Source organism: Triticum urartu, chromosome 6, assembly GCF_003073215.2.
Source record: "Triticum urartu cultivar G1812 chromosome 6, Tu2.1, whole genome shotgun sequence".
Classification (NCBI taxonomy): domain Eukaryota; kingdom Viridiplantae; phylum Streptophyta; class Magnoliopsida; order Poales; family Poaceae; genus Triticum; species Triticum urartu.
Genome location: NC_053027.1, coordinates 308,719,589 through 308,735,429, shown reverse-complemented (window position 1 = coordinate 308,735,429; position 15,841 = coordinate 308,719,589).

Here is a 15,841-nt window from a genome sequence, read left to right as displayed (position 1 = left end):
TGGACAACCAGTACACGTGTCAAATTACCACATTGGCTGCCTTTTCATACAGAAATGAGCTCCACCATGTACCCACGAGGGTGTGGTTGGGAAAGAGACGGGAGTGCGTGTGCCGTGCATTCACCTCTTCTCTTCGTGCACATCCCCCACCTACGTGGCTGTGTGTGAGATACAAACCTAGACAAATGGCTTGTGTGGAATAACTACTCTTCCTAAGCCATTGTAAGAGTGGAAAAAATGGTGAAGGAGGAGATAGGGGAGCGGCGGAGGTGTGCGATTCTTGGCCGGCGTTTGGCCTCATTTAAATAGGAGATTAAATAGACAACGGACGGGAGGAGCTCGACCGGTGTTGCGTTTAATGCTAGCATGGTCATGAATGGACGTGTGTCCAGAGTGGGTTTCTCGGCTTCCACATGGGCGGGTTTCATGGAGGCTGTCGGTGTCAAAACCGGCGGATCTCGGGTAGGGGGTCCCGAACTATGCGTCTAAGGCGGATGGTAACAGGAGGCAGGGGACACAATGTTTACCCAGGTTCGGGCCCTCTTGATGGAGGTAATACCCTACGTCCTGCTTGATTGTTCTTGATGATATGAGTATTACAAGAGTTGATCTACCACGAGATCAAATAGGGTAAACCCTAGAAGTTAGCCTATGGTATGATTGTATATTGTCCTACGGACTAAAATCCTCTGGTTTATATAGACATGGGAGGGGGCTAGGGTTACACAAGGTCGGTTACAAAGGAGGAGATATACATATCCGTATTGCCTAGCTTGCCTTCCATGCGAAGTAGGGTCCCATCCAGACTCAGGACGAAGTCTTCAATCTTGTATCTTCATAGTCCAATAGTCCGGCCAAAGGATATAGTCCGGCTGTCCGGAGACCCCCTAATCCAGGACTCCCTCAGTAGCCCCTGAACCAGGCTTCAATGACGATGAGTCTGGCGCACAATGTTGTCTTCGGCATTGCAAGGCGGGTTCTACTCCAAATCTTGAATGTCTGTTAAGTAGTGTCCGGCCCCATAAATGTTGGACTTCTTGGCTTCTATGCTCAATGAGGGCTATCTTCCACGCATCGAACGAATACGAGGAGCCAAGGCGTTTTTACATTAGGCCCCCTAGCCAGGTAAATAAATTGTGAATTAAAGGGACGGGATTCTTAGATCCAATCCATACCATCCTCCCACGGCGAGAATCCATCAGAGCGCGCTTCGGAAAAAATCCACTCCAACATGGCCGACCACCGCAGCTCCTCCTCCCGCCCCCGTAGCCCTAAGCCCAGTGACCGGGAGAAGTGTTTAGTCCCCCACAGTCGATTAGTAGAGCTGTAGACTCAGGGATTTCTCCCTCCAGCGTATATGGTCCCCGTCCGAGCCGGGCTCGACACCTATAATGGCGGGGAGCAAGCAGAGAGCTTCCCCAGCCCCTCTAAGGGGGAGCGGGTGTGCCCTGTTCCTTACTTACTAAGGGAACTCGGATTTCCAATTCATCTGTTCCTCCACGGGCTCCTGGAGTTTTATGGTCTCCGACTGCATAATTTCACCCCTGCTTCCATATTACACATCGTCGGCTACGTTGCCCTTTGCGAGCTTTTTCTGGGCTGCGAGGCTCATTTCTAGCTATGGAAAAGGTTATTTTTCCTTGTGCCCCGCACACAGAAGGGGTCACTTTATCAAGTGGGCGGAGCCAAAATATGGCGCATCGCCGAAACCGGATACCTGTCCGGTACTCCGCAGAAGACGTCCGAAGACTGGCCTTCGGAGTGGTTTTATATGGAGGACGTCCACCTTCCAGACCCTGTTCGGTGGGGTCTTCCTGAGTTCAACAATGCTCCTCTGAAGAAACGCCGAAACTGGCGCCCACGGAGCCCCCAGGAGGAAGAGAACGGAGAAGTCCTTTACCTGATGAACCGGATTAAAGCGCTGGCTCAATCAGGATTGACAATAATCGAGGTTATGTCAATATGCATAACGCAGGGAGTGCAACCACTTTAATATCGAGGACACCCCCTATGGTCTTTTAATGGGGAAGATGATGCCACCCGTTGCGGGCGTAAGGGACCATACTCCGCTGCTACTTTAGCAAAAATTCTATCCGATTTGTTCAAGGGAGAGGAAGAGGAGTTCATCCGTATCAAGCCACGGGATGGATTCTCCATGTACAACCCTCCAAGCTGGGTGAGTTATACCTCTTTACTCCCATTCTTCCCGCATTCTTCGTCGTAGGTACTCACCTTTCCATTTTACGGCAGGAACTGTCAAAAGTAGTAAGGGAGGTCAACAGTCCATCTCCACAACCAGAGGACCCTGACCGGGCCCTTGGTCCTGGACTCGAAGAGGATTCGGACATATTCGTGGAGCTGATAGACACACAATTCTATCAATTGAGCTGCGATGATGCCACGGTGGCCATAACAACCGACTATCCCGGACTACTCCCTGCGTCGCACGTAAGAAAAACCAAAATCCCAACTCCAAAAATAGGGTCCCCTTTTAGAAATTTCAAATACCGTACACATACGGTGTTTTACAGGGAAGGCATTCGGGACGCCGTGCCGAACCCGCAGCAACTCGCCAGCAAGAGGCACCGAAGCCGAGTAGGCCAAAAAGGAAGGCGGTCAGGACGGAGACGCCGGCGCAGAGGTATGACACAAAACCTTGCTCCGTGGTTGTCGTCTTTCTCAAAATGTAATGACGTCCATGCTTCTTTAATAGAAAAAATGCTCGCTAGAGTATATCCGGAGAAGCTGCCGATCACGCGTCCACCAGTCGGGCTCCAGGGCCAGACATAGAGGCGGAAGCCAACATGGGGCGGACGCAGGATGCTCCTCCGACAGAGGATGCGGATAGACTATCTGCAACAAATTCAGAAGTGGAGAGCGCCATGAATCATAGGCGTCGCCGGGCCGTACTCCGTGATGCTTGCTTCTGACCAGAGGCATTTGATGCCTTCAATTCTACAGACGCGTACCTCCGTGCTGCTCAAAATGGTCTAGCCAGAGCCACGGATCAGTATGCAAGGGATGTACGGGTAAGAAAATATGACAATTATTTGTATCAGTAGCCCCTGAGACTTGAAACAGTTGACGCAATTGATTTGAGGATCATTATTTGTGCAGGTTCTTACGGAGAAGAATTCCCAACTGTCTCAAGAGTTGGACGAGTGCAAGGCCCAGCTAGAAGCCGCTGTTGCCGCATTGAAGGAGTCCAAAAAGGGCCCCCTGGTAATTATTTTGTCTATTGCAAATAATATCGGTACCAGGTAGTATGCGGCATGTATGCACGCCTAACAATAGATGTTGTCGGTGGCCCCGGAGTGAATCCGGAGGCCGTGGAGGCGGATACGGCATGTGATAATCGACAGCGAAATGTTGGCGAGCGCGTGCTGACGCGAGTCAAGCAGGAGAAAAATGATCTCCAAGATGCCAATATTCGGCTGGGCGTGGAACTGAAGGATGTCCGAGCCCAGCTTGCAAACTCCGTGAAGAAGAATAAACGGCTTCAGCGCGACATTTTTAGTAAGTGCTTGGACGAACTTTTTAAAGGAGTTCGGCGAAGAAGCCTGCTAACAGCGTTATGTCTGCAGGTATGCTAACGGGTCGTCCCACGGAGGAGATGCCCGGGTCTTCGGGTGATCTTCTACAAGAGCTCTCACAACTTCACGAACAAGTTCGACAGGTGATGCAGAGTATTGCCCAAGCCTTGTGTCCCTCCGCGTCCCCGTGAGGAGACATGGGGGAGCTTATAGAGAAGCTCAAGGGAGCGCGGCGGCGCTTCCGATTCTGGAAGATATCAGCCTGCCGACAAGGTGCAAGGGAAGCCTCGGCTATGGTGAAGACGCGATATACCAAGGCTGACCCCCGTCAGTTTAGTGTATGATCAAGTAGAATTAGCCGCAAAGTATTCCCAACAGGATTGTAGGCTAGACAGCTTGTTGGATGGTATAGAAGAAGAATTTAATCAGTCTTAGTGACTGTGTACTTCAAGTGACATATGTAATGTCCCTAGCTGGATTGTAAATCATTTGTCATGGCGGAACTTTTTGCTTCAACCTCTAGACCCGATAGTCCGGAGTGTATCCGAATACCCACTCGGTTATATAAAAACCAGGGTATGCATGGAAACAAGGCATAGGGGTCATAAGTGCTTGAACAGACAAGTTCCCAACTAGCTATGTTATATTACATGGATAGTAAGAAACATCTTCCAGGGAGAATAGTTCCATTAAGGGTTCCTTTCCCTGGGTATGCATGCCCTAATGTGCTTGTCCGAACTGCGAGACACAGGTTAAAAGCATCTGGGGGCGTGTAGTAATTTAAATGAAAGTCATCTTTTATTCACCGACTGAATATTCCCTTAAGAACGCTAGCTTTCGGCTTCACCAACTCTGTGGTACACATTTGGCTGACCCGGCAATAACAATCGCAGAGGTGCTCCCCTTATGCCCTAGCCGAATTAACGGGAACGTAGGGCATACATGCAAGAGCCAGGCAACCCAGCTTGGCCAAAACTTAAGTCATATCGATGCATATAATGGCGAAAAAAGGTACATGCGGAAGAAAATTAGATTAAGCTTCTGTATAGGAAGCCCCCAGGTATATTGAGCGCGGTTAGTGCATCAAGATTGTGTAGCCAAGACACAAATGTAGCCCCTTAGGGCCTTGAAGAGAAAAGAGAGAAAGAAAGAGAGAAAAAAATAGGTGCAAAAAATTCATGGAGGTAAGGAGACGGACATAGAGTCCGGCGCTAGGCATATAATCTTCAGAGTCTGTCTGCGTTCCATGGGTTTGGCTCGAGTCGATTATTTGATGCATCCCGCAGACGGTACGCTCCACCAGTCAGAACCTGGTCGATAATGAAGTGACCTTCCCATTTGGGCTTGAGCTTGTTCTTTTTCTTCTCCGGCAGGCGTAGAACTAGTTCGCCAACATTATAGGTTTTGGCCCGCACTTCTCTGCTTTGATACCTTCGAGCCTGTTGCTGATAGTATGCAGAACGGGCTTTTGCCACGTCGCGCTCCTCCTCCTGGATATCCAAACTGTCCTGCCAATCGAGCTCGGCCTCTCTTTCTTCGTACATGCGTACTCAAGGTGAGTCATGAATTATGTCGCAAGGCAGCACCGCCTCAGCGCCGTACACCATAAAAAATGGTGTGTATCCGGTAGTGCGATTCGGCATGGTCCACAGCCCCCATAGTACGGAGTCGATCTCCTCTACCCAATGAGTGTATGATTCCTTTAAAGATCGGACTAATCTGGGTTTAATGCCGCTCATGATAAGACTATTCGCTCGTTCGACTTGACCGTTAGTTTGCGGATGATAGACAGAAGCATAATTGAGCTTGATGCCCATGTTGTTGCACCAAAGTTTCACCTCATCGGCTGTAAAGTTCGTGCCATTGTCAGTGATGATGCTGTGGGGGACGCCATAAAGGTGTACAACCCCGGATATGAAGTCTATCACCGGTCCGGATTCAGCCGTTTTGACAGGTTTGGCTTCTATCCGGTTGGTGAACTTATCCACCATGACTAGTAAGTATTTTATCTTATGGATTCCCCCTTTGAGGGGTCCGACCATATCGAGCCCCCAGACCGCAGAGGGCCAAGTAATGGGGATTGTTTGGAGGGCAGTAGGTGGCATGTGGCATTGGTTTGCAAAAAGCTGGCAACCGACATAATGTTGTACCAGATGCTGTGCATCTGCCCTGTCCATCGGCCAAGAAAAACATGTACGGAAGGCCTTGCTTACAAGGGCCCGGGCTGCGGCATGGTGGCCGCCAAGTACGGCATGGATTTCTGCCAAAAGCTTCCGCCCTACCTCTTCGGAGATGCACCTTTGAAGGACTCTGGTTGTGCTTTTCTTATAAAGCTCTCCCTCATGGACCTTGTAGGCTTTAGATTGCCGCACTATGCAGCGGGCCTCGTTTTGGTCCTCCGGTAATTCCTGTCTGGTTAGGTAGGCCAGGAATGGTTCTGTCCACGGGGCGATGACGTCCATTATCACGTGGGCTGAAGGTGTAATTTCGGTGGCAGAGCCTCCGATTGTGTCAGAGTGTTCGGCATCTGGGGTTGTGCTCGGGTCCGGACTATTTTTTCCGGTGTCCCCTTCCCATACCATAGATGGTTTAAACAGTCTTTCCAGGAAGATGTTCGGTGGGACAGGGTCGCCTTTAGCGCTGATACGGGCTAGGGTGTCTGCCGCCTAGGTGTTTTCCCGAGCCACATGGTGGAATTCAAGCCCCTCGAACCGGGCTGACATTTTGAGGACGGCATTGCGATATGCCGCCATTTTCGGATCCTTGGCATCGAAGTCTCCATTTATTTGGGATATTGCGAGGTTCGAGTCCCCACGCACCTCTAGGCGTTGGATGCCCATGGAGACTGCCATCCGGAGGCCGTGTAATAGGGCCTCGTATTTGGTTGCGTTATTGGAGTGTGTGTATATAGTATTTGGAGCACGTATTGCACCGTGTCTCTGGTGGGGGACGTCAAGACGACGCCAGCCCCCAGACCAGCCAGCATTTTAGAGCCGTCGAAGTGCATGATCCAATTGGAGTATGCGTCGTACTCTCTAGGGAGTTCGGCTTCTGTCCATTCGGCTACGGAATTGGCCAGTACTTGTGACTTAATGGCTCATCGTGGCTTATATGTTATGTCAAACAGGAGGAGCTCGATGGCCCATTTGGCAATCCGGCTCGTGGCATCGCGGTTGTTTATTATGTCATTGAGTGGTACTTCAGAGGCCACCGTAATTGAATACTCTTGAAAGTATAGTTGTAATTTCCGGGATGCCATAAATACCGCGTATGCTATCTTTTGATAATGTGGGTACCGTGATTTGCATGGAGTGAGGACGATGGATACATAATATACCAGCTTTTGAAGTGGGAATTTATGTCCGTCTATCTCTTGTTCGACGACGAGCACTGCGCTTACAACTTGGTGAGTTGCCGCTATATATAATAGCATTGGTTCTCCAACAGTTGGCGTGACCAGGATTGGGTTGGTGGCCAGGATGGATTTTATTTCTTCCAGTCCGGCCGTGGCTGCGTCCGTCCACTCGAAGTGTTCGATGTGCCGAAGAAGGCGATAAAGGGGAAGTGCCTTTTCTCCTAATCGGGAGATAAGGCGGCTTAAAGCCGCCACGCATCCAGTCAATTTCTGGATTTGCTTGAGGTCAGTTGGGATAGCCAACTATGACAGAGCTTGGATTTTAGCCGGATTTGCTTCAATTCCTCTACTAGAGACGACGAAGCCGAGGACCTTGCCGGCGGGAATGCCGAAAACGCATTTTTCCGGATTGAGCATAATGTCATATGTTCGGAGATTGGTGAACGTGAGCCTTAAGTCGTCTATTAAAGAGTCGACGTGTCTGGTTTTAATGACCACATCGTCTACATATGCCTCCACAGTCTTACCGATCTGCTTTTCCAGACATGTCTGGATCATGCGTTGATATGTTGCGCCGGCGTTTTTGAGCCTGAAGGGCATTGTGTTAAAGCAGAAGGGGTCGTATGGCGTTATAAATGCCGTTGCGGCTTCATCATACTCTGCCATCTTAATCTGGTGGTAATCAGAGTATGCGTCGAGGAAGCACAATGATTCATGTCCTGCGGTAGCGTCGATGATTTGATCGATGCGAGGGAGTGGGATGGGATTCTTTGGGCAAGCCTTATTAAGGTCTTTGAAGTCGACACATAGGTGCCAGGATTTGTCCTTCTTTGGTACCATCACCAGGTTTGCTAGCCAATCCGGATGTTTTATTTCTTTAATGAATCCAGCTTCCATTAGCTTGGCCAGCTCCTCTCTCATGGCTTGTCGCTTATATTCAGAGAAACGCCGAAGAGTCTGCTTGACCGGCTTGAATCCTTTTAGAATATTAATGCTATGCTCGGCCAATCTACGTGGGATTCCTGGCATGTCTGAAGGATTCCAGGCGAATATATCCCAATTCTCGCGTAGAAACTCCCGTAGTGCGGCGTCTACAGCGGGGTCTAACTGTGCCCCAATGGATGCTGTTTTTGTAGGGTCCGTTGGATGGACTTGGAATTTAACTATTTCGTCCGCCAGTTTAAAGGAGGTGGACTTGGATCTTTTGTCTAGTATCACGTCATCCCTGTCCACTGTGGAGCGCAACGTGGTTAACTCCTTCGCCACAAGGGCTTGGGATAATGCCTCGAGGGCTAGTGCGGCTGTTTTGTTCTTGGACAGAGTGCTATATCCGGATCACTAGCTAGAGTGATAATTCCTTTGGGTCCGGGCATTTTGAGCTTCATGTACCCGTAATGGGGTATGGCTTGAAAAATCGTGAATGCCTCCCATCCTAGAAGGGTGTGGTATCCGCTATTGAACGGGGCCACTTGGAATGTAATTTCTTCGGACCTGTAATTCTCTGGAGTGCCGAATACCACATCAAGTGTTATTTTCCCAGGGCAACGTACCTCTCGACTAGGGATGATTCCTCGGAAGGTCGTACTGCTTTGCTCAATACGGTTGCTTTCTATTTCCATTTTTTGGAGAGTTTCCTCATAAATGAGGTTAATCCGCTGCCGCTGTCCATGAGCACCTTAGTCAGCTGAAAGCCGTCCACAATTGTACTGAGGACCAAAGCGGCTGGTGCTCGGCTGTTCGGAATTTAGGTTCATCACTGGCATTGAAGGTGATAGCCATGTCGCTCCATGGATTTATTGCTGCCATGTGGCAGACTTCGGCAAGGCTGCGGAGTGCTCGCTTACGCCTATTGTTTGAGGCGAAGGTCTCGAAGACCGTTAATACTGTATTGTTATCCGTGGGAAGGTGCTCTGAGGTATTTTCGGTGAGAAGATCCTCACTGCTTTTGGCCACCTGCCGAAGTACCCAACATCCTCTAAGGCTGTGTGTTGATATGGTATCTGCTGTACTATGGATTTTGCAGGGCCCATTAAGCCATCCCTCCAATACGGTTCCATGCCCTGTAGTGGGCTTTTGCTTCTTTGTAATTGAGTCAGGAGACTTATGAGAGTACACCCTTTTAGTTCGGAGGGGGGGTTTTGTCAGAGCCGGATTATCCCAAAATTGCGTTTGGGCTTTCCAGGCACTTTCCATCGCACAGTATTTCCATACAATGGCCGCCAATTCAGTGAAGTGTGCTATGTCATGGTGACTTATGGCGTTGAGGACTCCCTTGTCCATGTAATTGTTGCAAAAGAACGAAATTGCATCTTCCTCGCGACAATCCTTGAGCTTTTTCATTACAAGGAGGAATCTGGCCCAATAGTGATGTATTGTCTCTTGAGGCGCTTGCCTAATGTGGGAAATATCGTTTGTATCTGGGTGGGTGGGTGGATTTAAGTCCAGACCTTGACCCAATCTGTGATCCCGGGGCAGGGGAGTTTTCGATCTTGGGAGTTTGGGCTCCGGGATGTTGCCCTGTGGGTTTGGTATGTGGCCTGATTCTGGATTCAGGGTTAGGGAGGTGTCCTCCCATGAGCGAGTATCCGGTTCGGAGAGTTCAGGAATACGGACATAGTTCGTCCTCAGGATAGAGGGAGAATCGCCGCATTGCTCCTCCACCACCGCTATCTGATGGGTGACCGGCGGAGAGTTAATCTCCCTTTGGTCGGGTTTAAGCCCGATTCGATCGTAGTCCGTAGTGACTCCCAGAGCGGCAATGCGATCCAAGAGCTCATTCAAAGAGGAGAGCTCCATTGGATCCATCTGCTCGGGAAATTTCGAGCTGATGTGGAGGCTATTTTCGATGACCCGAGAGGTCATCGTCGGCGCAGCGGCCGAGCAGGATGTCATGACGAAGCCGCCTAGTCGGAGAGTTTGGCCTACAGCCAGGGCTCCCCTAGAGATGATGTTGTCCTTGACAACGAGGCGAGCCATCCTCCTTATGATGACGACATAGTGGAACTCTCAATGAAAGCACCAATGTCGATGTCAAAACCGCCGGATCTCGGGTAGGGGGTCCCGAACTGTGCTTCTAAGGTGGATGGTAACAGGAGGCAGGGGACACGATGTTTACCCAGGTTCGGGCCCTCTTGATGGAGGTAATACCCTACGTCCTGCTTGATTGTTCTTGATGATATGAGTATTACAAGAGTTGATCTACCACGAGATCAAAGAGGCTAAACCCTAGAAGCTAGCCTATGGTATGATTGTATATTGTCCTACGGACTAAAACCCTCCGGTTTATATGGACACCGGAGGGGGCTAGGGTTACACAAGGTTGGTTACAAAGGAGGATATATACATATCCGTATTGCCTAGCTTGCCTTCCACGCCAAGTAGAGTCCCATTCGGACACGGGACGAAGTCTTCAATCTTGTATCTTCATAGTCCAACAGTCCGGCCATAGGATATAGTCCGGCTGTCTGTAGACCCCCTAATCCAGGATTCCCTCAGAGGCGTTTGAATGCGGCAAGGAGGCGTGTTCAGCCGGGCGTGCAGCGAGTGGCACCCTCGACTCTGACGTAGGACACTGCGTCGTTCTTCCACTGATGTGTGGGCTCTTTGGGTAGATGGCCTGCATGTCAATGACCCAACGCAGGCAGCGCATAGCAGAGGAACCTTTGGTGATCCAGGGTGGTTAGAAGCAGGCATTTCATAAATCGATGATTGTTCATTGAGTGTGACGTCATCCTTTTCATGTAGATAAGCCTACTATGTTGATAGCCCATTCGATACGTTGTGATTCATAAAGACCAGTGCAAACATCAATGTTCTACTTATCATAGATAAGATTGATTAATACCCGTAACAATCCATGTCCTTAACAAAGGGTGCATGCACGTATAGGTTGAGCGTGTGTCTTGCATCATGTGTTGTGTGCATGCAGGTGTGCGAGTGTTGCGTGCGTGCAAGGGTATGTTTCAGTGTTGCATGCATGTGTGTGTACGTGCGTGTGTTCGTGAGTGCATGTGTACATGTCAGTGTTAAACGCCCGCATGCGTGCGTGTGTTCGTTATGTGTACGTGTCAGTGTTGCACGCCTGCATGCGTGCGTCTCTTGCGTGCGTGCATTTGTACGTGTGGGGTGAGGCTACAGGTCAGTCGACTGACTTTTTCATCTCTGATCATTAGATTTTCCAGCCGTTGGATACGAAATCACCGGCCGAACCACCGTCCCCCATCCCGCGGCGAGCTCTTTCTCCGGCGATCCCCAGCCCACCGCCTAATCAACGCCCCCCCCGCCGGCATCAACGCGCCCCCCAATCGTCGGCAACTGCCAACGAGAGGTCTCACGACTTTGAGTACCCACCGACGACTAATTTATTACCATTTATATCCTTCATATACGTGCTGACGGGTTGGCCCTATGGTAATGTGCGCTACTAAATGTGCACCGTTTGACTGGTCAATTGATCGTGTCATCAACAAATTACGGAGCTGTATGTTGAGCCAGTGATCGTATGATCACCCTAAAATGTATTTTATTAACACATTACAGACTCAACCTACCATTTCTTTCTCTCGTATAAGGGCTGATAGGTGGGCCCCATGGTTACGCGCCCCGATGGTGCAACACTAGTTGCACCACATGGAACGTTTGACTGGTCAATTGATTGTGTCATCAACAAAATATGGAGCTGTACGGGTGAGCCAGTGACCGTATAATCATGACACGTATTTTTTTTAACACGGTACAGACGCAAGGGCTCATATATACGTGCAAGAACTCACCGCTATAAGCGCACACACGCACCCCTACCCCTATGAGCACCTTCGAGAGAGTGAGCCAGCATATGATCTTGAGATTTTACGAAGTCGCCATAGGTGCCTCGTAGTCGAGTGGAACGTCTCCTCCCACTGAACGCACATCGCCGGAAAATACTAAAATTAACCCAGGATAAAATTTAACCCTGGTCGGCTCGAGAAACCACTATCCTCCTAACCATCCAACCACATGTTGGTTAGCACGACATAATGTATGTGGTGACCGTGACGAGCTTATTCTGAAGTCCAGTGACCATATTGTGCTTTCGCTTCAAATACAATGATCGTAAGTGTCGTCAACAAAATACGGAGCACGCATCAAATGCAAAGTCCATCAGTGTCATCAAGAAAATACGGAGACGTATCATGAGCTAGATACCGTATGATCACCACGAGAATGTATACGGTGACCGTAATGAGCATATTCTGAACTCCAGTGACCATATAGTGCTTTAGCTTGAAATACAGTGATCGTCATGCGTGAATGTGTCGTGGGCATGCATAGTTTTAGAGGGCCGAGAGATAGTTTGTGTGTGTACGTGAAAGTGGTGTAGAAAGAGGGGATGTCCGGTGGAGACAAGGAGAGATATGACCTTCGTTTCTCTTTCCTGTGACTAATATTTTAGGAGAATATATAAACATTCACAATGTAGAACAAATATTTTTTGGATGCACCATGCAATTAACTTTCATGTATAACATTGTACTATGTATATGCTTATTTTCTTAGTGGCCGATTGCGTGTGTGGTGTGGTGGGCACATCATTTCTAGTTGTGGTGGGTCAACATGAGGACTCATGGGTCGGTTCCATCCTACGCCACATAGGTTGGATCGAGACGCGTTATATGAAGACCCATGTGGAGGACTCGGCGTACAACATGAAGCTAGCTACCAGAGTCGCGGAGGACCCTATCCCCACTGGTGATAAGCCGACTATATATGATTTGTAACCCTAGGCCCCCCGTATGTTATAGAAGCTTGGGAGCTAGTTCGTCGATAGTATACACACACACACAATGCCTGGTATTCACGTGTACTTTGTACACACCCCTATCACTAAAATACAGTACCAGGAGTAGGCTTTTTCCGCAACTGCAAGGGTCCGAACTAGGGTAAAACTTTGCCTTGTATTACCATCCAGCCTAACAGTCAGGGATATCCTACCGAATGATATGATGGAATCATATCTGCCAACTACTAAGAGAGAGGTGTGTCTAGGGGGAGGGGGGCAATGTGTGCGAGAGAGGCCTAAAGATAATGTGTGTGCAGGAGACATGTAGGCACATATATATGTGTGTGTATAGAGGGCTAGTAGATACCGTGCGTGTGTATATATGCATGTGAGAGAAATAGTGTTTTCCAACTGAGATTATTGAAAAGAGTGGTACATAGTAGTCAGAAATAGAGAGAGAGAGAGAGATACAGAGAGAGCATGTGCGTGAGACTCCCCGACACCCCAAGAGAGATTGTGAGCATGTGTGAAAGAGAAATGCCGATGCATATAAACTTTGTGCACTTATGCGGTAGATAGAGAGATATATAGCGCGTTTCTGAGAACGGGCCGAGGCATAGTGCATCTACGTGTAAAAGGCGGTTCTACGCATTAAATTAAAATATAAATGGCATTATTATTTTTGGATGAGATCATGAATTTTGCAAATTGCGTATGGACGAAAATCAGTCTATCAGACACCCATACTCTATGGAATTCTAGCATGTGCATGTGTTTATTTCATATTATCGATCCATAGAGTGAGAGAGGTTTGAAATACAGGCAATGGATGCTTTTGCAATTCATATATAAACATTAATTAGTGCACTCCATGTTGTTAGTGTGAAGCACTTTATACATTTGTCACTTGCATGGATACATTGCAAATTGCTAGCTACGAAATAGAATACATGTCGAATTCAACATAAAGAGGGTTTCGAAGATTCAAATTCATAGGAAGTGCATTCATCTATTTGAACCCAAGATAATGGCATTTGTAAATCAGATGTAAAAGGGGGCATCAATCTTTGTTGTGCGTTTGAACACGCTATATATATTCATATGCATGTCTAACTTTTTTTTACAACCAAGGAGATTATATCTGGAATCATGCATGAACTGAGGTAACTTGCATATTTTTTTTAATATATACTCGTGTACAATGTATATTCAAATGTACCACCTCCATTCCAAAATAACCGTAGCTTTAGGATTTTCAAGAGTAAATATTTGTGAAGTTTGAGAAATCCTGAATGTTTAATTCAAGAGAACCGAAAACGTTAATGCTTCTACTCCCAAATATTGAACGAAGTGCCAAATAGGCCTCTGGTCACCCGAAACTGCGCAAGACTAATGTTTGGTGGTAGGAAATTACTATCCTGACTCTGGCCCGTGTAGCCTATCGGCCCGATGTCCAAAGGTCTAAACCGGGGTAGGTTTGTAACTTCACCAAGACGCCAGTCTCAACCACCTCCGAGAGGCATTCATACACCGTGGGCGCCTAAACACCCATGCGCTTGGCTGAAATCTATCCCGCCCACATTTGGGACACATGAGATTACTGTCCTACCCCCAACCCGCAATACGTCCGAAATTTTAGATGGGGGCAAAGTTTGTAACTTTCCCTAAATTTCAAACAAGCGCGTCCCAAACCGAAACATTGTTCCCCCTTAAGTTCCCCGCCTCCCTCCGTTTCCCAATTCATACTCTATGGGCGCCAAAACGCCCTCTCCACCAGCCGCGAAAGCCCAGCCTCCTCCGTCCTGGACCCCATAGCGCCCAATCCACCGCCACCCTCTCCTCCATCACGCCGGAGCTGGTACCCCGACGTCGTCGTCCAACGCAACCGCAACCGCAACAACCTCAAGGACTTAGCAGAGTCGAGGTAGAGCTGCCTCCACGACACCGACACCGACGTGCGCCGTACTAGAACTAGTCCGACCATGCCGTCCTGTGCCTCACTACTGCACTTTCAAAATCGCAACCGTCCACTGCACCGGAGCTGTTCCCGCTACACCGTCGTTCGCCGCCTCGGATCTGCTTCCCCGCTGCCGACAGACGGCCATCGCACCACACTCAACAACTTGGCCATGGGTTCGTCCAAGGCTGCAACGTCCTCCACAACTTCTCATTTCAAGTGAACCACAAGAAGATCGTTGGAAAAATAGAAGGAGGACACAGCACTGCCAGCAGAAAGAGGTACTCCTCTTCCCTTATTCATGCAAACCTTACGTCTCTGCTCACACTGTATTCATCCCACGAAAGAAACTAGTTGAGCGCTTCTTGCTACATCTTCTTCATGATACTAAATGCACAAGGTTTCCTTCCTTTACTATTTCACCTTTGCTAGAGGTCAGTATCCCGCCTGGATTTCAATTCATGGTTTGTCAAACCGCAATTAAAAGAAGCAGCACCTGCTTAGGCGCGCGGAGCACCAAGTCCACCTGTTCGCCGGGGAAGCGGCGCATCGTTGTCTATCATAGGGGTGTGGGGCGCAGGAGCTGCTTGCGCCTGATTTGGAGGTCGGCGGGGCTTGAATGGATGGCCGGGGGCGGTGCCAAGCACGATGGTGCGGTGAGGTCGAGGGGAGGGCGCAGGTAGGGGACTAGGCCAGTGGTCACTGCCGTTTCGAGGAAGATCGTCAACACTGACTGGCTGGAGGTAGATGAAGGTGATCTGCCCGTTCTTTGTACATCGGACGGTGCAGAAAAAATGGACTAACCTATTTGTTTTCAGTCGAATATTATTTTTATAGAATCCTGTAGTAATTTAGTGTGACATGCAGGTTGTAGAGCTATCATATGCCTCCCATCATTTATTTCTCACCGACCTGCTATCTGCTACCTTTACACTGTACTAATTGTGCACGCACTTCACCCATACTCACACTATTTTTTTATGCATGGGTATTTCAGACTTTGACGCAGTGTTGAAGAATGCTGAAAAGAAAAGACAAAAGTCGCCCCAGTGTAATTCGAAGATAAGCACGAAGCTTTTCAGCGCTCTAAAGGATGCAGTGTCAGCAGTTGGAGACAGTAAACGTAGCTCTGCAGTTGATGATCTCAATTTCCACACACAACCATCCCAGGTGCTTGCTTTAACTTCGCGCTATCAAATGTGGTTGCATGTTGCATATGGTGTCTTGCTTGTATTGCT